General features: G+C 44.7%; 1 long non-coding RNA gene across 2 annotated transcripts in view; it reads left to right on the top strand.

Moving 5' to 3' along the window:
- The first annotated feature begins 13,229 nt into the window (after nt 1–13,229).
- LOC146041856 (uncharacterized) overlaps nt 13,230–26,930 on the top strand; it is a 37,286-nt gene continuing 23,585 nt past the window's right edge. For both annotated transcript variants that reach the window (XR_014463626.1, XR_014463627.1), the window contains exons 1-4: nt 13,230–13,406; nt 17,235–17,348; nt 17,878–18,061; nt 21,916–22,029. This is a non-coding gene — a long non-coding RNA (uncharacterized LOC146041856). The remainder of the gene's footprint in view (nt 13,407–17,234; nt 17,349–17,877; nt 18,062–21,915; nt 22,030–26,930) is intronic.

Raw genomic sequence — 26,930 nt, 5'->3', positions numbered from 1 at the left:
ATACATTATATCGCCCTCTGTAGGTTGTTTATAGCAGCGCAGCCCTGTCCTGACGCCTAGGCTAAACTGTAGGCTACGTCAGTATAAGCAGCAGCAGTAGTAGTAATAGTTTTAGTAAATTGCCCGGAATATACAGAGCTAGTTTCCTGAAATGAATTATACTTTTCTCTCTGAAAATGTGTAATTTATTAGGATATGTGGGTTTGCCCGAAGCTGCAGTGCACCGTGAATAGGCCCCAGGTGCAAGCAGCCATTTTGCCCCTGTGCCAGTGTGACACCAGGCTGTCTCCAGACTAAACTGCATTTCATCACTACAGCACCCCCGAATGTTCAACATAGCAGAGCCAGATGGGGCTGGTGATGCTGATTTTGACTCCATAGCGTACATTTGCTCTGTACATGTCCAGAAACAGGTTGTACGCATCTTATTTACACCTATGCAGCTTTGTACAAATCTGACAATTGCCACCGGAGAAGGGGAATGGTTGATTACCAGTTGGTGGATTTGCTGTTGGATCTAGCAGGGGCAAACGCAGGATTTTCAGAAGGGGGTTTCCAGAGGGGCGGAGCAAAGTACGGAGATGGACACTTAGGTGACCCAGTATATGTTTTGATGTCCCGCGGGTGGTAGGGGGTATTATATCAACCGCTCACAGTAGCGCACGCAGGGGGGGTTTCCGAGTACCCAGAAACCCCCCCAGGAGTCTAAGGACCATTGTCTGAAAGCTGAGGGTCCCCTCTTTCCAAGAGTATAAGAATTTTTAAAATCAGACCTTGGGAACCAGAGATATCTGACTTTAAAGCAGTGGTCCCCATCCAAGCCTGTTAATTGCTGTTCCCAGTCAGATATTTCAGGTTCTTTCTGACTTAGAGTCTGAGGGTATATTCCAAAATCTGTGACTCTCCCCCTTTGAAGGACACTAGAAGCTTGTCTCTACTGTTCCCAGAACCAGATATATCAGCCTTCCAGCAGCTGGTTACTGCTCCAGCTCCACACACCTGGTATGTAGTTTTATATACTCGTTGGCAGATTGCTTTGCCTCCTGAACTCTGATCCCCTAGTCCCCAATACCATTTGGTAGGTGGGATTCTCTAGTTTTTAATTCCATTAAAATCTAATAAATCTATTTCCGGGAACTGGAGATATCTGCAGTCAAGCAAGTTATCCTCCCACCAGAAAATTATGAATAATAAGCCCACTCCACTATACACCCCTCCTCTGCATATTAAACATGTCCTACCACCCTGGAAGTTATGTATCAGGGCCCCTTCATTCAGCCCAATGCCCCCTTCTCCCACCATCTGTGCAGTAAAGGGGTAATTAGTGGAAATTACTGATCCAGGCCCTACATGCTGAGCCAGTGGCAAACGCAGGATTTTCAGAAGGGGGTTTCCAGAGGGGCGGAGCAAAGCACGGAGATGGACACTTAGTTGACCCAGTATATGCCGGGTCAGTTAAAGTATTATAGATAGATCAAATGTATATAAATAATATTAATAATAAAAATATATATATATATAAATACATACATACATACATACATACATACATACAGGGGCGTCAACAGCAGTGTAGACCCCTGCGCATAGCAATGTATTGGGGCCCCTGTCAGGAATGTGCTATGAAGCCCCATCACCCATCTACTGGTAGTGTCCTAGCATAATTATTAAAAGATCTATGTATCAGAATCAGAATCAACTTAGTGCACACTAGGAATTTTTTGTGGATCGTATTACATAACAAGAATACAATAAAACCACTAACAGCACACATTATGTATAACTGACTGACGTACCTGGCATTGTCCTGGTTTAAGCCTTTGAGTTATTAAATTATCAATGAGTTGGATATAACGGTTATCATTTATAAATAATTGGCAGCTCTTCCAACACACCCATGGGGTGGCTGCTGAGTGTCGTTTTTTTTTTGTTGGGGTTTCGCCAGTAGCCCTATTCCCCAGTTTTCCTTCAGGTGTAAAAGTTTCCATACACATTACAATTATTGAATACAGTATTGTATATAATACTGTATACAATAATTGTAACGTGTATGGGTACCTTTACTGCCAGCCCGATTGCTGTTCATGTGTGCAATGTGTAATGACCAACCTTGAAAGGAGTGTACACCGTAAGATGCTGTGGCTTTGGTCTCAAATTGCGGTTGGGGATTCTTTGCTGGATACAGGGAGGAAAATCACGCAGCGGCCTTGCACTTTTTCTCACTTGATAAATATTCCCAGACCTGGGCAGGATCCCACGGCCATGCTCTGGAGGATGAGGGACTTCCGGCAGCACTGTGGTCCCTCTGACGCCCTCGGAAGTCTTATTGGGGACACAGACACGGTTTCTCTCCACTCGCGTCTTGATAAACTTGGCCTTGCATCCGTAGGTCATTGTGCTGCGGGATTCTTCATAAGCACTATCCGCAGGGCTGATGTGCGTGATCATAACCAATCGGCTTTTCCCGCTCAGTGCTCCCTTTAGCAGCCAGGTCAGCTTGCTGTCCCGATAGTTTATATGGCTGCCTGGTCTGTCACGCAGCGCCATGATACACATCCTGAGGGTAAGAAGGGATCGGTTGATGTATCCTCCTTCTTTCATGGTCTGGCCGCTGTTCTTAGTCTGGCTTGCTCGTTCTGATCCCGCAAGGTCTACCATGTACAACTTGCCTGTGCTCACACTATCACTGGCTGTCTGCTTTATGGTGACCTGCAATACTGCATGTGAGCGGGATGAGGTCTTATTAGCGGCTGTGGGAGCTTCTGTGCGCCGCTTGTTGCCCTTCTTCAGAAGGGTCATGGCTTCCTCAGGAATGCTAAGGGAGAATGTAGAAATCCCTTCTATGTTGGTGTTGCCATTGGGATCCTCTCTGAGGACCAAAGACCTAGAGGAAGGTCTTAATAGGTCTCGGACGGTTTCATTATAGATCTCCGCGTATGATAATGATACGGAGAAATTCTTTTTTTCCCCAGTCTCCTCAATGGCTATAAACAGGTCCTTCAGGGTGCGATATATTACTCCAGGTTCGCGGTCCTTACCCATCATGGTGAAGGTTTTTCCGGTGCCTGTGGGGCCGTAGGCAAATATGGCAGCATTGTACCCGGACAGGATGTCACCCAATAAGGGCTTCACTGTGGAATCATACACAGTCTCCTGGGTAGCTGCCTGGTCAAACACCTGGTTAAATTGGAATGTTGTTTCTCTTGTCCTGGTGGAGCGCAGGACATCGTTAGGATCCTCACCGGGGTCCTGCAATAGCACTGTCTGCGGTCCGAGCTGGTGTGTGATGCATCGGGCGCGGTTCTTAGTCTCCGTCAAATTAACGGGACGGATGCGCAGAGCGACAGTCATTTGGTGGTCTATAGCTTTATTAGCTTTCGCCTTCTTCATTTTATATCAAACTTCAATCTTCAGAAAAGAGTGAAAAATTATCTGTGTTGGCACAAGTCCAGCAATATTAGATATGACTCAGGAAGCAGTCAGCTGCCAGTGTTCTACCCATCACAGCCCATTGTGACATCATCGGCCCATTGTGATATCATCGGCCCATTGTGACATCACTAGCTGCCATATGGCAGAAGGGCACTGCTATGTATCTCATCCAGGGTCTGCTGTTACAGAAGTGGTATCGTCTTCTGGTCCCCCTGGGATGTCTTACCTCTTACTTATTTACGTGATAAAAGTTAATAGGCACAAATAACCTTTTATCTCTGCATGTTTGTAGCCATACACAGCAGTGGGAGCAATTGTGTTAGTTCTGAAAGAAAATATATGTTGCCCACAGATGCCAGTGGAAGTGCGCCTCCAGTGGCCAAATTATTAATTACTTTAGTATAGTGTGAATACTGCTTCATCTCTCGCGGCAGTTTTATAATCAGGAGATATATACTAACCATGTACAGTTACCTTGTAATAAACCAGCTCATGTCCTCTCTTTCTGCAGTACAATGCATTAAGGACCGCCAAGGATATTATGCCAAGGATCCTTACAAAAACCATGATGGGGACTGGGACAGATGAGGATATGTTAATCCAAATTCTCATCACCAGGGCAGAGGTAACAGGCTATAGTTTGAGAATGGACATTGTGCTGCTAGGAGGACGCAGAGTGTTTCTCACTGATAAGATCACAACATGTGCTGTATGGCCATTCACACAAATTAGGGCCCTTATTCAGATCTGATCGCAGAACAAATTTGTTCTCAAAATGGGCAAAACCATGTGTAGAGAGAGTTAGATTTTGTTTCTGTGCAGGGTAAATACTGACTGCATTATTTTGACACTGCAATTTAGATTACAGTTTCAAAACTCCCCACCCAAATGTAACTCTCTCTGCACATGTTACATCTGCCCCACCTGCAGTGCACAAGGTTTTTCCCATATTGAGAACAATTTTGTACTGCGATCAGATCTGAATAAGGGCCTAGGTCAATCCATTTTATTTAACCCCTTCATGACAGAGCCAGTTTGTGCCTTCATGACAGAGCCCTTTTTTTCAAATCTGACATGTCTCACTTAAGTGGGGATAACTTTTTTTTGCTTTTACTTATCCCAGTGATTTTGAGATTGTTTTCTCGTGACACATTGTACTTCAAGTTAGTGGTAAATTTTCGTCGATACAGTCTGTGTTTTTTTGTGAAAAATACCAAAATATCGTGAAAAAATGGAAAATTTAGCAATATGCAAAATGTCACATTTTCTGCTTGTGAGATATATAATCATACCACTTAAAATAGTTAATAACTAACAAAGACCATATGTCTACTTTATGTTGCAATCATTATTTCAACCTCCTTTTCATTTTTTTGGACACTAGGAGGCTTCAAATATGACTAGCAAATTCTCAAATTTTCATGAAAATTTCAAACACTGATTTTTTTAGGGACCAGTTCAGTTTTGATGTGACTTTGAGGGACTTGTATGTGAGACACCCCCATAAATGATGCCATTTCAAAAACTGCACCCCTCACAGTATTCAAAACAGCATTTTGGAAGTTTGTTAACCCTTTAGGTGTTTCACAGGAATTAAAACAAAGTGTAGGTGAAATTTCAAAATTTCTTTTTTTTTGCAGAGTTTCAATTTTAATACATTTTTCTAATGAATACAGTAGATTTTACTAGAGAAATGTGACTAAAAATTGATTCCCCCAATTCTTTTGTTTTCAAAAATATCCTATATGTGGCCCTAGTGTGCACGTTGACCAAACCACAGGCTTCATAATAGAAGGAGCACCTACTTGATTTTGGAGCCTCCTTTTTATGAGATTTTTTTTTAGGCACCATGTAGGTTTCTAGGCACCATAAGTGCTAAAAGTTAGGAACCTCCCCCACAAGTCACCCCATTTTGCAATCTACACCCCTCAGGGAATTCATCTAGGGGTATAGTGTACATTTCAAACCCCCAGGGGTTTCACCAATTTTGGTACAACTGGGATGTGAAAATGGAAAATTACATTTTTTTACACAAACATGCAGTTCTGGCTCAAAATTTTTCATTTTCACAAGGAATGAAGGAGACAAAGCACCCCAAAATCTGTGCCCCAATTTCTCCCGAGTACGGCAATGCCTCACATGTGACCAAAAAATACCAGTTGGGTGCATGGCAGGACTCAGAGGGAAGGAGTGATTTTTGGATTTTGCAGCACAGATTTTGGTGGAATGAATGGTGGGTGCTATGTTGCATTACCAATACAGTGGAACCCCCCCACAAGTGACCCCATTTTGCAAAGTACACCCCTCAGGGAATTCATCTAGGGGTATAGTGTACATTTCAAACCCCCAGGGGTTTCACCAATTTTGGTACAACTGGGATGTGAAAATGGAAAATTACATTTTTTTACACAAACATGCAGTTCTGGCTCAAAATTTTTCATTTTCACAAGGAATGAAGGAGACAAAGCACCCCAAAATCTGTGCCCCAATTTCTCCCGAGTACGGCAATGCCTCACATGTGACCAAAAAATACCAGTTGGGTGCATGGCAGGACTCAGAAGGGAAGGAGTGATTTTTGGATTTTGCAGCAAAGATTTTGGTGGAATGAATGGTGGGTGCTATGTTGCATTAGCAAGACTCCCAAAGCACCAATACAGTGGAACCCCCCCACAAGTCACCCCATTTTGCAAAGTACACCCCTCAGGGAATTCATCTAGGGGTATAGTGTACATTTCAAACCCCCAGGGGTTTCATCAATTTTGATACAACTGGGCAGTGAAAATGAAAAATTACATTTTTTTACACAAAAATGTAATTCTGGCTCAAAATTTTTCATTTTCACAAGGAATGAAGGAGACAAAGCACCCCAAAATCTGTGCCCCCATTTCTCCAGAGTACGGCAATGCCTCACATGTGACCAAAAAATACCAGTTGGGTGCATGGCAGGACTTAGAAGGGAAGGAGTGATTTTTGGATTTTGCAGCTCAGATTCTGGTGGAATTTTGGTGGGTGCTATGTCGCATTAGCAAGACCCCCCAAGCACCAATACAGTGGAACCCCCCCACAAGTGACCCCATTTTGCAAACTAGACCCCTCAGGGAATTCATCTAGGGGTATAGTGTACATTTCAAACCCCCAGGGGTTTCACCAATTTTGGTACAACTGGGATGTGAAAATGGAAAATTACATTTTTTTACACAAACATGCAGTTCTGGCTCAAAATTTTTCATTTTCACAAGGAATGAAGGAGACAAAGCACCCCAAAATCTGTGCCCCAATTTCTCCCGAGTACGGCAATGCCTCACATGTGACCAAAAAATACCAGTTGGGTGCATGGCAGGACTCAGAGGGAAGGAGTGATTTTTGGATTTTGCAGCACAGATTTTGGTGGAATGAATGGTGGGTGCTATGTTGCGCCAATACAGTGGAACCCCCCCACAAGTCACCCCATTTTGCAAAGTACACCCCTCAGGGAATTCATCTAGGGGTATAGTGTACATTTCAAACCCCCAGGGGTTTCACCAATTTTGGTACAACTGGGATGTGAAAATGGAAAATTACATTTTTTTACACAAACATGCAGTTCTGGCTCAAAATTTTTCATTTTCACAAGGAATGAAGGAGACAAAGCATCCCAAAATCTGTGCCCCAATTTCTCCCGAATACGGCAATGCCTCACATGTGACCAAAAAATACCAGTTGGGTGCATGGCAGGACTCAGAAGGGAAGGAGTGATTTTTGGATTTTGCAGCAAAGATTTTGGTGGAATGAATGGTGGGTGCTATGTTGCATTAGCAAGACTCCCAAAGCACCAATACAGTGGAACCCCCCCACAAGTCACCCCATTTTGCAAAGTACACCCCTCAGGGAATTCATCTAGGGGTATAGTGTACATTTCAAACCCCCAGGGGTTTCATCAATTTTGATACAACTGGGCAGTGAAAATGAAAAATTACATTTTTTTACACAAAAATGTACTTCTGGCTCAAAATTTTTCATTTTCACAAGGAATGAAGGAGACAAAGCACCCCAAAATCTGTGCCCCCATTTCTCCAGAGTACGGCAATGCCTCACATGTGACAAAAAAATACCAGTTGGGTGCATGGCAGGACTTAGAAGGGAAGGAGTGATTTTTGGATTTTGCAGCTCAGATTCTGGTGGAATTTTGGTGGGTGCTATGTTGCATTAGCAAGACCCCCCAAGCACCAATACAGTGGAACCCCCCCACAAGTGACCCCATTTTGCAAACTACACCCCTCAGGGAATTCATCTAGGGGTATAGTGTACATTTCAAACCCCCAGGGGTTTCACCAATTTTGGTACAACTGGGATGTGAAAATGGAAAATTACATTTTTTTACACAAACATGCAGTTCTGGCTCAAAATTTTTCATTTTCACAAGGAATGAAGGAGACAAAGCACCCCAAAATCTGTGCCCCAATTTCTCCCGAGTACGGCAATGCCTCACATGTGACCAAAAAATACCAGTTGGGTGCATGGCAGGACTTAGAAGGGAAGGAGTGATTTTTGGATTTTGCAGCTCAGATTCTGGTGGAATTTTGGTGGGTGCTATGTCGCATTAGCAAGACCCCCCAAGCACCAATACAGTGGAACCCCCCCACAAGTGACCCCATTTTGCAAACTACACCCCTCAGGGAATTCATCTAGGGGTATAGTGTACATTTCAAACCCCCAGGGGTTTCATCAATTTTGGTACAACTGGGCAGTGAAAATGAAAAAAATACATTTTTTTACACAAAAATGTACTTCTGGCTCAAAATTTTTCATTTTCACAAGGAATGAAGGAGACAAAGCACCCCAAAATCTGTGCCCCCATTTCTCCAGAGTACGGCAATGCCTCACATGTGACCAAAAAATACCAGTTGGGTGCATGGCAGGACTCAGAAGGGAAGGAGTGATTTTTGGATTTTGGAGCACAGATTTTGGTGGAATGAATAGTGGGTGCTATGTTGCATTACCAATACAGTGGAACCCCCCCACAAGTGACCCCATTTTGCAAACTACACCCCTCAGGGAATTCATCTAGGGGTATAGTGTACATTTCAAACCCCCAGGGGTTTCATCAATTTTGGTACAACTGGGCAGTGAAAATGAAAAAAATACATTTTTTTACACAAAAATGTACTTCTGGCTCAAAATTTTTCATTTTCACAAGGAATGAAGGAGACAAAGCACCCCAAAATCTGTGCCCCCATTTCTCCAGAGTACGGCAATGCCTCACATGTGACCAAAAAATACCAGTTGGGTGCATGGCAGGACTCAGAAGGGAAGGAGTGATTTTTGGATTTTGGAGCACAGATTTTGGTGGAATGAATGGTGGGTGCTATGTTGCATTACCAATACAGTGGAACCCCCCCACAAGTGACCCCATTTTGCAAACTACACCCCTCAGGGAATTCATCTAGGGGTATAGTGTACATTTCAAACCCCCAGGGGTTTCATCAATTTTGGTACAACTGGGCAGTGAAAATGAAAAAAATAATTTTTTTACACAAAAATGTACTTCTGGCTCAAAATTTTTCATTTTCACAAGGAATGAAGGAGACAAAGCACCCCAAAATCTGTGCCCCCATTTCTCCAGAGTACGGCAATGCCTCACATGTGACCAAAAAATACCAGTTGGGTGCATGGCAGGACTCAGAAGGGAAGGAGTGATTTTTGGATTTTGGAGCACAGATTTTGGTGGAATGAATGGTGGGTGCTATGTTGCATTACCAATACAGTGGAACCCCCCCACAAGTGACCCCATTTTGCAAACTACACCCCTCAGGGAATTCATCTAGGGGTATAGTGTACATTTCAAACCCCCAGGGGTTTCATCAATTTTGGTACAACTGGGCAGTGAAAATGAAAAAAATACATTTTTTTACACAAAAATGTACTTCTGGCTCAAAATTTTTCATTTTCACAAGGAATGAAGGAGACAAAGCACCCCAAAATCTGTGCCCCCATTTCTCCAGAGTACGGCAATGCCTCACATGTGACCAAAAAATACCAGTTGGGTGCATGGCAGGACTCAGAAGGGAATGAGTGATTTTTGGATTTTGCAGCTCAGATTCTGGTGGAATGAATGGTGGGTGCTATGTGGCATTAGCAAGACCCCCGAAGCACGGTGAAATGATGAACCTAATAATCCATAGATGTGTGGTATATTTTGAAACACTCCTTTATACATAGGCCGGGTTTGTCGGGGCAAGTTTCACAGTGGAAAATAGTTTCCTTTCTTATTCCCTTTTTATAGCAAACTTTGCACCTTTTTTGTGTCCTGCCCTTTCTTGCAGTGGAGGGGATTTCATTGGGAAAATGCTGCCCTGGTACAATACGGGGGCCAGTACTAGAAGTACTGGGGCCCTCTGCCTGCTGATTCCCAAATATTAGGCTCTTTATGACTTCCTCTTGAAAGTGCATAAATGTCCCCCTCTGGCCGGTAGAACGGAATAGCACGTAAGCGTTATACAGTGCCATCTGGATGATATACACGGCCAGCTTCTTGTACCAGATATTTGTTTTCCGCAGGGCACTGTACGGCTTCAGTACCTGATCTGAAAGATCCACTCCGCCCATGTACTTATTGTAATCTAGGATACAATTTGGTTTTGAGGTGTGGGTACTGGTACCTCGTACAGGGATGGAGGTGGTACTGTCTCCATGAATTGTTGTCAGTATAAGGACATCCCTCTTGTCCTTATATTTGACCAACAACATATTTTCGGTGCATATTTCCCTGCTTTCACCCCTTCTCATTACTTGGGCAATGTGCGTTTTGGGGAGGCCTCTTTGGTTCTTGCGCACAGTACCGCAAGCTGCTGTACCTCTTGAACCAAGGGCCTTAAACAGGGGGATGCTGGTGTAAAAGTTATCCACATAGAGGTGATAACCCTTATCCAGGAAGTGGTGCATTAAATCCCAGACAATTTTTCCACTAACACCTACGAGGGAGGGGGGGCATTCTGGTGGTTCAATTCTTGAATCCTTCCCTTCATATACCCTAAACTTGTGGGTGTACCCTGTGGTGCTTTCACACAGCTTATACATTTTTAGGCCATACCTTGCCCTCTTACTGGGAAGGTACTGGCGGAATTTAACCCTTCCTTTAAAATGTATAAGGGACTCGTCGATACTAATACATTTATCAGGGATGTATAGCTCTGCAAATTTGGCACTGAAATGATCAATGACCGGCCTGACTTTGAATAGCCTGTCAAAGGTGGGATCATCTCTGGGTGGGCACTGTGCATTATCGGTGTAATGTATAAATTTATGGATTGCCTCAAAACGAGCCCGGGGCATGGCCATACGGTGAAATGGGGTGCTGTACAGAACATCTGTACTCCAATATTGCCTAATTTGTGGCTTTTTTACTATGCCCATATGTAACACCAGACCCCAAAACGTCATCATCTCTACTGCATCTACAGGGGTCCACCTAGCAAATGATGACGTGGGGTTTTGAGCAATAAACTGCTGGGCATATAAATTAGTTTGGTCCACCATTAAATTTATTAAATCATCAGAGAAAAATAATTTGAAAAAGTCAATTTCTCTGAGACCTGTTGAATCAAATTGGATTCCTGGGATGGCCAAAAACTCAGGAACCTGGGGCTCAAAATTGTCTGGTGGTGGGGTCCATACGAGATCAATTATTGGGGGGGGGGGTCTCAGCTGCTCTACGGGGGCGTCTTTGAGGGGGTCCCTCATCACCAGAGGAGGAAGAAGAGCTTAAGACGAATCCTTCAAATTCCCCGCTTGCCTCACTGGCTGTGTCAGAGTCAGAGGCAAGCATGGCATATGCCTCCTCCACTGAATACATTCTTCTGGATGACTGGGATGACATTTGGGATGACATTTGGGATGCCATTTATATTTTTGTGTTACTGGTAGTGAAATGTTTCAACACGTGTATAGTGTAGGGGGGGGGTACAAACTTTATTTCAACCCGGGGGGTATGTAGTGTGTAGTGTGTATGTAGTGCAGAAAAAAAATACAAAAAAAAAAAAATTGAAGGGTTAAAAAAAAAAAAAAAAAATGGAAGGGGTTAAAAAAAAAAATGGAAGGGGTTAAAAAAAAAAAAATGGAAGGGGTTAAAAAAAAAAAAAAAAGGTCCTGCGCTAAAAATTGAGCACAGATGTTGGTCAGTAACGTCCGTCACTGAACAGCGCTCAAAGGCAACAGGAATTTGATCAAAAAAAAAAAAAAAAATAGATCAACCCTGTGCCGAAAAAGCTGATCAGTGTTGTACGTCACTGATCAGCGCACAGTGGCCACAGGACACACACAAAATCACAGTGTGTGTAAAAAATTTTTTTAAAAAAGACCCCACAGCACTCACAAAAAATAAAAAAAGGTGATCAGTGATGCGACACTGATTAACAGTGAGGGGCAGCAGGTGCACAACCTTTGGTGCAACTGACAGTGCAACTGGCAGCAACTGACAGGTATATATAAAAAAAAAAAACCTCTGTACCCCCAAAAAGTTGCTGATCACCTCAGATATAGTGATCAGCACAAAAGGCGGGGGCAGCAGACACAAAATTTAGCACTCTCTATCACTCTCTGTCACTATCTCTCTCTATCTCTCTATCTCTCTATCTCTCACTATCTATCACTCTATGACACTGCAGCAGCAGCACTGACAGGTATATATATATATATATATAAAAAAAAACCTGCGCCCCCAAAAAGTTGCTGATCAGTTAATTTATACTGATCAGCACAAAAGGGGGGGCAGCAGTCAGTTATATAAAAAATATATAGCACAATCTGTCACTATCTCTCTATCACTCTCTATCTCTCTCTCTCTATCTCTCTCTATCTCTCTCTATCTATCTATAGCTCTATCACACTGCAGCAGCACAAAATATAGCACTAGGCCTCTCTATCTCTCTCTATCTCTCTCTATCTCTTTCAGTTATATAAAAAATATATAGCACAATCTGTCACTATCTCTCTATCTCTCTCTCTCTATCTCTCTCTATCTCTCTATCTATAGCTCTATCACACTGCAGCAGCACAAAATATAGCACTAGGCCTCTCTATCTCTCTCTATCTCTCTCTATCTCTCTCTATCTCTCTATCTAATAACTCGCAGCAGCACAAGATATCACAGGATGTCACAAGATGTCACAAGAATAAGCAATATCTAGGCAGTGATCAGGTAAGTATTTGGATGGGTTCTGGTCAGTAGTGGCGGCAGCTGGGCACGGTGACCGCACTGCACGCTATTCCAGACCGGAATGGCGTCTGCAGTGCAGTCACCGTTAGTTTAAATCCCCCTCCTTGGCTGTGATTGGTCCGTCGGTCCGACGAACCAATCACGGCCTTTGGGGGCGGGCGGGGTGAGGTGGGGTGACACCAGTGTCACCCTTACACCCCGCGGTGATTGGTGCTGTACTTTACAGCACCAATCACCTCCGATCCCGTGTCACCGGCGAACGTTATTCGCCGGTGACACAGAAAACGCTGTGAATGGCTGTTCACACTGAACAGCCAATCACAGCGATCGCCGACAGGGGGGCGGCATCGCAGCCCCCCCTGGGCATGCACGGACATGTCTGCTGTCAGGGACAGCAGACATCGTCCCTCTGTCACTGCGTCTCTAGACGCAGTGACAGTTTTAAGCCATGACGTATATATACGTCAACGGTCGTGAAGGGGTTAACAACATTATCAGAACAATTGGTCTTTTGTTAAAGTTTATTTCACCATTTTTCCAATTGGCTGTATTATAATTTCTATATTGTATCATTTCTGTTCTTGTCATTTGCTACAGATATGCCGGAGCGACTGGATGCTGTGCAGGCTGTTCTGTGGGACAAGGAAATAGGAGTCTGGTTGGACTTTAATATAGAGGATCATAGACACAATCCAAACTTCTACCCCACCAACTTGGCTCCACTTTGGGCCTCATGTTACTCTGGCACGAGGCTGTGGACAAAGCAGTCTCCTACTTAGAGGTAATTAATTATCTTGTATTATATTATTTTTCTATTTGTTCCTAATTGTATTACATACTCCAGGTTTGCCTACCCTCCTGGATTTGCCGTGAGGCTCCCGAAAATCTGGTCCCCCGGGAAGGTGGGCAATCCTCCCGCATTGGCCAGGCAGCCCCCGCACCCCCTTTCCTGCAGCACAAAATGACCTTTTTTTGCGGGTCCGCGAATTACGTTGTTTGACTGTCGTGGGGGTGGGGCTTGATGACGTCTGCCTGTCCCGCCCCCCTGACTTGCCGCTGTCAGCAAGTATGACATACTCCTATGGTATTGATTCCATCTGTTAATATCGAAATTCGTGCAGACCCTAGTGCGGGATCAAAACCTAAACACTTGCCAATACTGAGAGAGCGGTCCAATCAGGAACTATAGGTGCGCCATGTATCCCAGAATTCCAATGGCAGGCCAGGTTCATGCCACTGGAAAAGTTTATTTACAAACGCATTATTACTGGTTACTACTGAAGGAATATGTAAGAATATATATAATGTAATATAACGTATGAAGTAGCTTTTATGAACTTGGCAGAGTATATATAATGGGGTATATTGGTTTGCAAATCCACTGTACTGGTTTCTCATTTCCCTACAGTATTTGGCATGATGTTACATTACCTATTTGCTTTCTCAATGCCAAAACGTAAAAAAAAAAAAACTTTTTGAAAAATAAAACTGATTTAAAATCTTACTTATATTGTCTGTATTATTTATAAATAGTGATAAAGATTTTCATGAATAGATGAGCAGGACCCTCATCCCTCGTGTGCTTTCCTTCTCTAAATGTCCCATACACTATGCGATTTGGGCCAATTCCGGTAGATCAAGCTGAGATATTGGGTGAAATCGGTCCAAATCGCATGTGTATAATATCCGTTCTGATGCACAGTCCTGTGTTCATCGGAGCGGAGTCGGAGGTTGGACATTCGGCGGGGGATCAGGTGCGACTTCTCCCTTCAGAGAATTTGCATAGTGCATGGGGGCCTTTACTTAAGCCATCTTTGATAGCACCAAACCCTGTGGTTTTCTACCACGCTGATACCCTGCGGATGTAGCTATAGTTATGTGCCCTGTACTTGTCCTCTATTGTATTCAGCTGTAGGTCACTGTTTCCCTCATTTGTATATGTACTCTGTAATTGGGCCCGGGGGATCCTTTGTGGTGCCATATAAATAAAGTATAATAACCATAATAATATGCGACCAGTGTCAAACGCAGGATTTTCAGAAGGGGGTTTCCAGAGGGGCGGAACAAAGCACGGAGATGGACACTTAGGTGACCCAGTATATGCCGGGTCAGTTAAAGTATTATAGATAGACCAAATGTATATAAATAATATTAATAATAAAAATATATATATATATATATAAATACATACATACATACATACAGGGGCGTCAACAGCAGTGTAGACCCCTGCGCATAGCAATGTATTGGGGCCCCTGTCAGGAATGTGCTATGAAGCCCCATCACCCATCTACTGGTAGTGTCCTAGCATAATTATTAAAAGATCTATGTATCAGAATCAGAATCAACTTTATTGGCCATGTGTGCTTGTGCACACTAGGAATTTTTTGTGGATCGTATTACATAACAAGAATACAATAAAACCACTAACAGCACACATTATGTATAACTGACTGACGTACCTGGCATTGTCCTGGTTTAAGCCTTTGAGTTATTAAATTATCAATGAGTTGGATATAACGGTTATCATTTATAAATAATTGGCAGCTCTTCCAACACACCCATGGGGTGGCTGCTGAGTGTCGTTTTTTTTTTGTTGGGGTTTCGCCAGTAGCCCTATTCCCCAGTTTTCCTTCAGGTGTAAAAGTTTCCATACACGTTACAATTATTGAATACAGTATTGTATATAATACTGTATACAATAATTGTAACGTGTATGGGTACCTTTACTGCCAGCCCGATTGCTGTTCATGTGTGCAATGTGTAATGACCAACCTTGAAAGGAGTGTACACCGTAAGATGCTGTGGCTTTGGTCTCAAATTGCGGTTGGGGATTCTTTGCTGGATACAGGGAGGAAAATCACGCAGCGGCCTTGCACTTTTTCTCACTTGATAAATATTCCCAGACCTGGGCAGGATCCCACGGCCATGCTCTGGAGGATGAGGGACTTCCGGCAGCACTGTGGTCCCTCTGACGCCCTCGGAAGTCTTATTGGGGACACAGACACGGTTTCTCTCCACTCGCGTCTTGATAAACTTGGCCTTGCATCCGTAGGTCATTGTGCTGCGGGATTCTTCATAAGCACTATCCGCAGGGCTGATGTGCGTGATCATAACCAATCGGCTTTTCCCGCTCAGTGCTCCCTTTAGCAGCCAGGTCAGCTTGCTGTCCCGATAGTTTATATGGCTGCCTGGTCTGTCACGCAGCGCCATGATACACATCCTGAGGGTAAGAAGGGATCGGTTGATGTATCCTCCTTCTTTCATGGTCTGGCCGCTGTTCTTAGTCTGGCTTGCTCGTTCTGATCCCGCAAGGTCTACCATGTACAACTTGCCTGTGCTCACACTATCACTGGCTGTCTGCTTTATGGTGACCTGCAATACTGCATGTGAGCGGGATGAGGTCTTATTAGCGGCTGTGGGAGCTTCTGTGCGCCGCTTGTTGCCCTTCTTCAGCAGGGTCATGGCTTCCTCAGGAGTGCTAAGGGAGAATGTAGAAATCCCTTCTATGTTGGTGTTGCCATTGGGATCCTCTCTGAGGACCAAAGACCTAGAGGAAGGTCTTAATAGGTCTCGGACGGTTTCATTATAGATCTCCGCGTATGATAATGATACGGAGAAATTCTTTTTTTCCCCAGTCTCCTCAATGGCTATAAACAGGTCCTTCAGGGTGCGATATATTACTCCAGGTTCGCGGTCCTTACCCATCATGGTGAAGGTCTTTCCGGTGCCTGTGGGGCCGTAGGCAAATATGGCAGCATTGTACCCGGACAGGATGTCACCCAATAAGGGCTTTACTGTGGAATCATACACAGTCTCCTGGGTAGCTGCCTGGTCAAACACCTGGTTAAATTGTAATGTTGTTTCTCTTGTCCTGGTGGAGCGCAGGACATCGTTAGGATCCTCACCGGGGTCCTGCAATAGCACTGTCTGCGGTCCGAGCTGGTGTGTGATGCATCGGGCGCGGTTCTTAGTCTCCGTCAAATTAACGGGACGGATGCGCAGAGCGACAGTCATTTGGTGGTCTATAGCTTTATTAGCTTTCGCCTTCTTCATTTTATATCAAACTTCAATCTTCAGAAAAGAGTGAAAAATTATCTGTGTTGGCACAAGTCCAGCAATATTAGATATGACTCAGGAAGCAGTCAGCTGCCAGTGTTCTACCCATCACAGCCCATTGTGACATCATCGGCCCATTGTGACATCATCGGCCCATTGTGACATCACTAGCTGCCATATGGCAGAAGGGCACTGCTATGTATCTCATCCAGGGTCTGCTGTTACAGAAGTGGTATCGTCTTCTGGTCCCCCTGGGATGTCTTACCTCTTACTTATTTACGTGATAAAAGTTAATAGGCACAAAGAACCTTTTATCTCTGCATGTTTGTAGCCATACACAGCAGTGGGAGCAATTGTATTAGTTCTGAAAGAAAATATATGTTGCCCACAGATGCCAGTGGAAGTGCGCCTCCAGTGGCCAAATTATGAATTACTTTAGTATAGTGTGAATACTGCTTCATCTCTCGCGGCAGTTTTATAATCAGGAGATATATACTAACCATGTACAGTTACCTTGTAATAAACCAGCTCATGTCCTCTCTTTCTGCAGTACAATGCATTAAGGACCGCGAAGGATATTATGCCAAGGATCCTTACAAAAACCATGATGGGGACTGGGACAGATGAGGATATGTTAATCCAAATTCTCATCACCAGGGCAGAGGTAACAGGCTATAGTTTGAGAATGGACATTGTGCTGCTAGGAGGACGCAGAGTGTTTCTCACTGATAAGATCACAACATGTGCTGTATGGCCATTCACACAAATTAGGGCCCTTATTCAGATCTGATCGCAGAACAAATTTGTTCTCAAAATGGGCAAAACCATGTGCCCTCCAGGTGGGACAGATGTAACATGTGTAGAGAGAGTTAGATTTTGTTTCTGTGCAGGGTAAATACTGACTGCATTATTTTGACACTGCAATTTAGATTACAGTTTTAAAACTCCCCACCCAAATGTAACTCTCTCTGCACATGTTACATCTGCCCCACCTGCAGTGCACAAGGTTTTGCCCATATTGAGAACAATTTTGTACTGCGATCAGATCTGAATAAGGGCCTAGGTCAATCCATTTTATTTAACAACATTATCAGAACAATTGGTCTTTTGTTAAAGTTTATTTCACCATTTTTCCAATTGGCTGTATTATAATTTCTATATTGTATCATTTCTGTTCTTGTCATTTGCTACAGATATGCCGGAGCGACTGGATGCTGTGCAGGCTGTTCTGTGGGACAAGGAAATAGGAGTCTGGTTGGACTTTAATATAGAGGATCATAGACACAATCCAAACTTCTACCCCACCAACTTGGCTCCACTTTGGGCCTCATGTTACTCTGGCACGAGACTGTGGACAAAGCAGTCTCCTACTTAGAGGTAATTAATTATCTTGTATTATATTATTTTTCTATTTGTTCCTAATTGTATTACATACTCCAGGTTTGCCTACCCTCCTGGAATTGCCGTGAGGCTCCCGAAAATCGGGTCCCCCGGGAAGGTGGGCAATCCTCCCGCATTGGCCAGGCAGCCCCCGCACCCCCTTCCCTGCAGCACAAAATGACCTTTTTTTGCGGGTCCGCGAATTACGTTGTTTGACTGTCGTGGGGGTGGGGCTTGATGACGTCTGCCTGTCCCGCCCCCCTGACTTGCTGCTGTCAGCAAGTATGACCTACTCCTATGGTATTGATTCCATCTGTTAATATCGAAATTCGTGCAGACCCTAGTGCGGGATCAAAACCTAAACACTTGCCAATACTGAGAGAGCGGTCCAATCAGGAACTATAGGTGCGCCATGTATCCCAGAATTCCAATGGCAGGCCAGGTTCATGCCACTGGAAAAGTTTATTTACAAACGCATTATTACTGGTTACTACTGAAGTAATATGTAAGAATATATATAATTTAATATAACGTATGAAGTAGCTTTTATGAACTTGGCAGAGTATATATAATGGGGTATATTGGTTTGCAAATCCACTGTACTGGTTTCTCATTTCCCTACAGTATTTGGCATGATGTTACATTACCTATTTGCTTTCTCAATGCCAAAACGTTAAAAAAAAAAAAAAATTTTGAAAAATAAAACTGATTTAAAATCTTACTTATATTGTCTGTATTATTTATAAATAGTGATAAAGATTTTCATGAATAGATGAGCAGGACCCTCATCCCTCGTGTGCTTTCCTTCTCTTAATGTCCCATACACTATGCGATTTGGGCCAATTCCGGTAGATCAAGCTGAGATATTGGGTGAAATCGGTCCAAATCGCATGTGTATAATATCCGTTCTGATGCACAGTCCTGTGTTCATCGGAGCGGAGTCGGAGGTTGGACATTCGGCGGGGGATCAGGTGCGACTTCTCCCTTCAGAGAATTTGCATAGTGCATGGGGGCCTTTACTTAAGCCATCTTTGATAGCACCAAACCCTGTGGTTTTCTACCACGCTGATACCCTGCGGATGTAGCTATAGTTATGTGCCCTGTACTTGTCCTCTATTGTATTCAGCTGTAGGTCACTGTTTCCCTCATTTGTATATGTACTCTGTAATTGGGCCCGGGGGATCCTTTGTGGTGCCATATAAATAAAGTATAATAACCATAATAATATGCGACCAGTGGCAAACGCAGGATTTTCAGAAGGGGGTTTCCAGAGGGGCGGAACAAAGCACGGAGATGGACACTTAGGTGACTCAGTATATGCCGGGTCAGTTAAAGTATTATAGATAGACCAAATGTATATAAATAATATTAATAATAAAAAAATATATATATATATATAAATACACACATACATACATACATACATACAGGGGCGTCAACAGCAGTGTAGACCCCTGCGCATAGCAATGTATTGGGGCCCCTGTCAGGAATGTGCTATGAAGCCCCATCACCCATCTACTGGTAGTGTCCTAGCATAATTATTAAAAGATCTATGTATCAGAATCAGAATCAACTTTATTGGCCATGTGTGCTTGTGCACACTAGGAATTTTTTGTGGATCTATTACATAACAAGAATACAATAAAACCACTAACAGCACACATTATGTATAACTGACTGACGTACCTGGCATTGTCCTGGTTTAAGCCTTTGAGTTATTAAATTATCAATGAGTTGGATATAACGGTTATCATTTATAAATTATTGGCAGCTCTTCCAACACACCCATGGGGTGGCTGCTGAGTGTCGTTTTTTTTTTGTTGGGGTTTCGCCAGTAGCCCTATTCCCCAGTTTTCCTTCAGGTGTAAAAGTTTCCATACACGTTACAATTATTGAATACAGTATTGTATATAATACTGTATACAATAATTGTAACGTGTATGGGTACCTTTACTGCCAGCCCGATTGCTGTTCATGTTTGCAATGTTTAATGACCAACCTTGAAAGGAGTGTACACCGTAAGATGCTGTGGCTTTGGTCTCAAATTGCGGTTGGGGATTCTTTGCTGGATACAGGGAGGAAAATCACGCAGCGGCCTTGCACTTTTTCTCACTTGATAAATATTCCCAGACCTGGGCAGGATCCCACGGCCATGCTCTGGAGGATGAGGGACTTCCGGCAGCACTGTGGTCCCTCTGACGCCCTCGGAAGTCTTATTGGGGACACAGACACGGTTTCTCTCCACTCGCGTCTTGATAAACTTGGCCTTGCATCCGTAGGTCATTGTGCTGCGGGATTCTTCATAAGCACTATCCGCAGGGCTGATGTGCGTGATCATAACCAATCGGCTTTTCCCGCTCAGTGCTCCCTTTAGCAGCCAGGTCAGCTTGCTGTCCCGATAGTTTATATGGCTGCCTGGTCTGTCACGCAGCGCCATGATACACATCCTGAGGGTAAGAAGGGATCGGTTGATGTATCCTCCTTCTTTCATGGTCTGGCCGCTGTTCTTAGTCTGGCTTGCTCGTTCTGATCCCGCAAGGTCTACCATGTACAACTTGCCTGTGCTCACACTATCACTGGCTGTCTGCTTTATGGTGACCTGCAATACTGCATGTGAGCGGGATGAGGTCTTATTAGCGGCTGTGGGAGCTTCTGTGCGCCGCTTGTTGCCCTTCTTCAGCAGGGTCATGGCTTCCTCAGGAGTGCTAAGGGAGAATGTAGAAATCCCTTCTATGTTGGTGTTGCCATTGGGATCCTCTCTGAGGACCAAAGACCTAGAGGAAGGTCTTAATAGGTCTCGGACGGTTTCATTATAGATCTCCGCGTATGATAATGATACGGAGAAATTATTTTTTTCCCCAGTCTCCTCAATGGCTTTAAACAGGTCCTTCAGGGTGCGATATATTACTCCAGGTTCGCGGTCCTTACCCATCATGGTGAAGGTCTTTCCGGTGTCTGTGGGGCCGTAGGCAAATATGGCAGCATTGTACCCGGACAGGATGTCACCCAATAAGGGCTTCACTGTGGAATCATACACAGTCTCCTGGGTAGCTGCCTGGTCAAACACCTGGTTAAATTGGAATGTTGTTTCTCTTGTCCTGGTGGAGCGCAGGACATCGTTAGGATCCTCACCGGGGTCCTGCAATAGCACTGTCTGCGGTCCGAGCTGGTGTGTGATGCATCGGGCGAGGTTCTTAGTCTCCGTCAAATTAATGGGACGGATGCGCAGAGCGACAGTCATTTGGTGGTCTATAGCTTTATTAGCTTTCGCCTTCTTCATTTTATATCAAACTTCAATCTTCAGAAAAGAGTGAAAAATTATCTGTGTTGGCACAAGTCCAGCAATATTAGATATGACTCAGGAAGCAGTCAGCTGCCAGTGTTCTACCCATCACAGCCCATTGTGACATCATCGGCCCATTGTGACATCATCGGCCCATTGTGACATCATGGCCCATTGTGACATCACTAGCTGCCATATGGCAGAAGGGCACTGCTATGTATCTCATCCAGGGTCTGCTGTTACAGAAGTGGTATCGTCTTCTGGTCCCCCTGGGATGTCTTACCTCTTACTTATTTACGTGATAAAAGTTAATAGGCACAAAGAACCTTTTATCTCTGCATGTTTGTAGCCATACACAGCAGTGGGAGCAATTGTATTAGTTCTGAAAGAAAATATATGTTGCCCACAGATGCCAGTGGAAGTGCGCCTCCAGTGGCCAAATTATTAATTACTTTAGTATAGTGTGAATACTGCTTCATCTCTCGCGGCAGTTTTATAATCAGGAGATATATACTAACCATGTACAGTTACCTTGTAATAAACCAGCTCATGTCCTCTCTTTCTGCAGTACAATGCATTAAGGACCGCCAAGGATATTATGCCAAGGATCCTTACAAAAACCATGATGGGGACTGGGACAGATGAGGATATGTTAATCCAAATTCTCATCACCAGGGCAGAGGTAACAGGCTATAGTTTGAGAATGGACATTGTGCTGCTAGGAGGACGCAGAGTGTTTCTCACTGATAAGATCACAACATGTGCTGTATGGCCATTCACACAAATTAGGGCCCTTATTCAGATCTGATCGCAGAACAAATTTGTTCTCAAAATGGGCAAAACCATGTGCCCTCCAGGTGGGACAGATGTAACATGTGTAGAGAGAGTTAGATTTTGTTTCTGTGCAGGGTAAATACTGACTGCATTATTTTGACACTGCAATTTAGATTTCAGTTTCAAAACACCCCACCCAAATGTAACTCTCTCCAGTGGCAAATGCAGGATTTTCAGAAGGGGGTTTCCAGAGGGGCGGAGCAAAGCACGGAGATGGACACTTAGGTGACCCAGTATATGCCGGGTCAGTTAAAGTAGTATAGATAAACCAAATGTATATAAATAATAATAATATAATATACACACACACACACACACACACATATATATATATATACATAACAGCAGTGTAGACCCCTGGGCATAGCAATGTACTGGGGCCCCTACCGATCCTCCAGCGGTAGGGGTGGGGGAAGCTTTGATGTCCGTGGGTGGTAGGGGGTATTATATCAACAGCTCAGCATGTAGGATCAGTAATTTCCACTAATTACCCCTTTACTGCACAGATGGTGGGAGATGGGGTGGGAGAAGGGGGCATTGGGCTGAATGAAGGGGCCCTTATACATAACTTCCAGGGTGGTAGAGGATGTTTAATATGCAGAGATGGGGTGTATAGTGGAGTGGGCTTATTATTCATACTTTTCTGGTGGGAGGACAGCTTGCTTGACTGCAGATATCTCCAGTTCCCAGAAATAGATTTCTTAGATTTTAAAGGAATTAAAAACTAGAGAATCCCACCTACCAATGGTATTGGGGACTAGGGGATCAGAGTTCAGGTGGCAGAGCAATCCGCCAACGAGTATATAAAACTACATACCAGGTGTGTGGAGCTGGAGCAGTAACCAGCTGCTGGAAGGCTGATATCTCTGGTTCTAGAAACAGTAGAGACAAGCTACTAGTGTCCATCAAAGGGGGAGAGTCCCAGCTTTTGGAATATACCCTCAGAAAAACTCTACGTTAGACAGAACCTGAAATATCTGACTGGGAAGAGCAATTAACAGGCTTGGATGGGGACCACTGCTTTGAAGTCAGATATCTACGGTTCCCAAGGGCCGATTTTTAAAATTCTTGTACCCATGGAAAGAGGAGACCCTCAGCTTTAAGCTGAGGGCCCTTAGACTCCTGGAGGGGTTTCTGGGTACTCAGAAACCCCCCCTGCATGCGCTGCTGGCCAATATCTTTAGCTATATCAGCCAAGGCTATACCACACAGCCAACGCAATAGGTCTGTGAACAATGTCATTCACATACATATTTCTAGTACACACTGGCTGATGGGCCAGTGATATATTGGCTAACGTGTATCCAATGTTATTCTAGCATCCACTGATGCAACTTCCCATCCCGGACACCTCTAGGCGTGAGCCCACAGTGTAGTATTCTTACCACTATGTCACCTTCCACACATAAGATAACACCTGTTGGAAAAGCTGAACACAACTGACTTCTGTGGAGTCTCTGCCCATGTTTGCATTGTGCATGATACAGAGCCAAGCTCACGTATCTACGAGGATTTCAGGGTCGTAGTCACCTTGAGCTGGGTACACACTATCAGTCTGTGGAATGGCAGTGTGACAGGTTGGGCCAGCGTGGAGTGACAGTATAGTGGGGGGGTTCTGGATTGAGGCCCTTATTCTGATCGGTGCGGATATATCCGCGTGCGTTCGGGCCGCCGATGTTTTGTGTCTGCGCATGTGCAGAGGCGTCTCTGCGCATGTGCGAGCGGGGCGTACGGCCGAATCCTGCATGATATGTGAACACTCCGAACAGGGGGTGGAGAGGGGCGTGAAGGGCTATTTGGGCTCATTACCATATGCATACGCCCCGCGTTTCATGGGAGTGCCCATGAAAACGCTGGGCGTACGTATGGTAATGTGGCCGTGACGCACGTGTAGGGGGCGGACATATGACATCGCCGGATGTCAGCTGCCCGCCCAGATCCCTGCTTTTACATGGAACCATGTCCGTGTGGTCTGAGGTTGCGGGAGCTGGTGGAGCATTCGGTCCTGCATTCGATGGTCTGCGACCATCGAATGATGGGGGAGGTTCCCTTAGATGGAGGAGGCGTATTCCGTGAAAAATACACGTGCGGTCCGTTCGGCCAGCTTCTTACCGCATACGGACGGAGTTGGCGATCCGTATGGAAGGCAGGGTTTCGCACGCACGGTCCTGGCCGCATAATCGGCTCTGGCCGCACCGATCAGAATAAGGGCCTGAGTGACAAATGGCAATGGTGGGTCAGGGCTGAGGGACAGTGTACTGGTGGCCTTGTCTGAAATGGGTATGGAACATAGGGTCAACCCGATTAAGGTCAACAGTCAATAGGTCGACCACTATTGGTTGACACATGAAAAGGTCAACAGGGCTAATGTCGACACAAGAAATACGTCGTGGATAAGTCTTTCACAGCTTTTGATGTCTATGTTCTTGTGTCAACTTGGACACTTTTATATTTTCAGCCTATGTCCATGTGCATAGTTAAGTAGGAAAGTCACCTGTTCTGGGAAAAAAAAGTGGGAAAACTTATGTCAACCTTTTCCATGTTGACAAATTGTATATGTCGACCAATAGTGGTCGACCTATTGACTGTCGACCTGCTGACCGCATCCCATCTGAAATAATGGTGACTACACTGACTGCTATAAATGGCTTATTACAGCTTTATTATACTTATTATACCACACTATGGGTTTCTCGAGTATTTGTTCACCAGCTTATTGTTGCGTAACACATGTCAGCGTGCAGTAACTTATTAAGCACATCCTGTAATATGTTTGGCTTGCATTTTTTTTTGTGTGTGACTTTGTTTCTGGCATCAGGCTATTCAGTCCCCAGCGTGGGGCTACCCTACAAGGCACCGATCGCTGCTCGCCTTGTTACAGCTACCTCGGGCACTGCCACTCTGATGTAATCAGAACATCAGACATACTCCCAGCGATGCAGGGTCACGCTGTTTTTTTATCTAAAATAATTCAGTGAAAACTGCATTTGGCAGCAGCTGCCTAGATTCCCTGTGCCGCTGCCACCACTGGTGGCTATGTGGGCGCCATTCTGCAAGCTGTGTGTCCTGGATCCTAGTGCCAGTGTAGGCTGAAGCCTATTTTTGAATAGTCCATACCAAACTCCCACTATCTTTTTCTGGCCCCTTAAAAGATGCAACAGTGATATAATTGTGATCCATTTCTGAAATTACCTCCTATAGTAGTGGTTCCCAACCTTTTTTGTCTCCCGTACCCCTTGATTAGGCTTTTCATTTATGAGTACCCCCTCGTGAATTTTTAGGGGTGTGACCTAAAAGGGGTGTGGCCTCATTTGAAGGGTGTGGCTTAACAGGGGCACGTCATACTGGCAATGACGAGAAAAAAAAAAGTGCGACCACTTGACCACAATATAAGCTCAGCCCATTCTGCGGACAGCATATAAAATAACAGAACACTGTCAAATCTCTATTACTGAAGCAACAGACATTCCAACGGATCACGTTTGCCTTCCAATAGTGCCAGATACACATATGCCCCCAAAAGTGCCAGATACACATATGCTCCAATGGTGCCAGGTATGCCCCCACAGTGCCAGAAACGGGAATGCCACCACGGTGCCAGGTATGACCCCCATGGTACTGGGTATGCGCCCACAGTGCCAACAATGCCCCTACAGTGCCAGCAACAAGTATGCCCCACAGTGCCAGGAACAAGTATGCCCCACAGTGCCAGCAATGCCCCACAGTGCCAGCAACAAGTATGCCCCACAGTGCCAGCAACAAGTATGCCCCACAGTGCCAGTAACAAGTATGCCCCACAGTGCCAGCAATGCCCCCACAGTGCCAGCAATAAATATGCCCACACAGTGCCAGCAATGCCCCCATAGTATTTCCCAGCAGCAGCACACTCACCATTTATACTGCTGCTGGGGAGAGGACAGTCCAGTGTCCCCCTGCCGTGTAGCTGCCGCCGCTGCTTCTCTCAGGGAAGGAGAGTACAGCACACTGCGTATCTCTCCTTCCCTTCACTGTGACTGGGCTGTCCGCCAATCAAAGTTTGCGGGCCGGCTCCTGATTGGCTGCCGGCCCGCAAGCTCTGATTGGCGGACAGGCGGCCAGTCACAGGGAAGCACACTGAGTGGTAGGAGAGATGCGCAATGCACTCAACTCCCATCCAGCAACCTGTCTGATTGCCGCGGCCGCCATTAAAGGCCGGGCCGCCATGTACCCCCAGGGGTACGCGTACCACAGGTTGGGAACCACTGTTCTATAGCAATAACTGTTTTTGAAGCCTTGCTACAGTACTGATTGTCAAACCCCTTCCATCATCAAAAACACCCAATGCAGTACTACAGGTTGGGTATTCCTTATCCAAAATGTTTGGGACCAGAAGCATTTTGGATAACAAATTATTCCATAGTTCAAAATATTTTTATATTTCAATGAGGTACACTATCTTGAGGACGGGACCCATGTGTTAACACAAAAGGCATTTATGTTGTATAAACACATCAAACACATGAAATACACACAACTAGGTTTTATTTGTGCATGATGGTTTCAAAACATGAAACAAAATTTGTGTACTATCCTGGAACTGAGATTGAATGCTAAGAAATCATTTTCTTGCACATATGTAGTGCCAGGGACAGATGTCAGTGGTGTAACTATGCAGGGTGCAGGAGATGCAGCTGCTATGGGGCCCAGTGGCCATTTTTTTAAATGGCTGCCCGCCGTCCAGTGACACCCCCCTTCAGTGGCTCCAGCATT

The sequence above is a fragment of the Crinia signifera genome, chromosome 19, assembly GCF_055691185.1.
Source record: "Crinia signifera chromosome 19, ASM5569118v1, whole genome shotgun sequence".
In the NCBI taxonomy this organism is placed as follows: Eukaryota; Metazoa; Chordata; class Amphibia; order Anura; family Myobatrachidae; genus Crinia; species Crinia signifera.
This window is presented reverse-complemented; position numbering and strand designations above follow the sequence as displayed.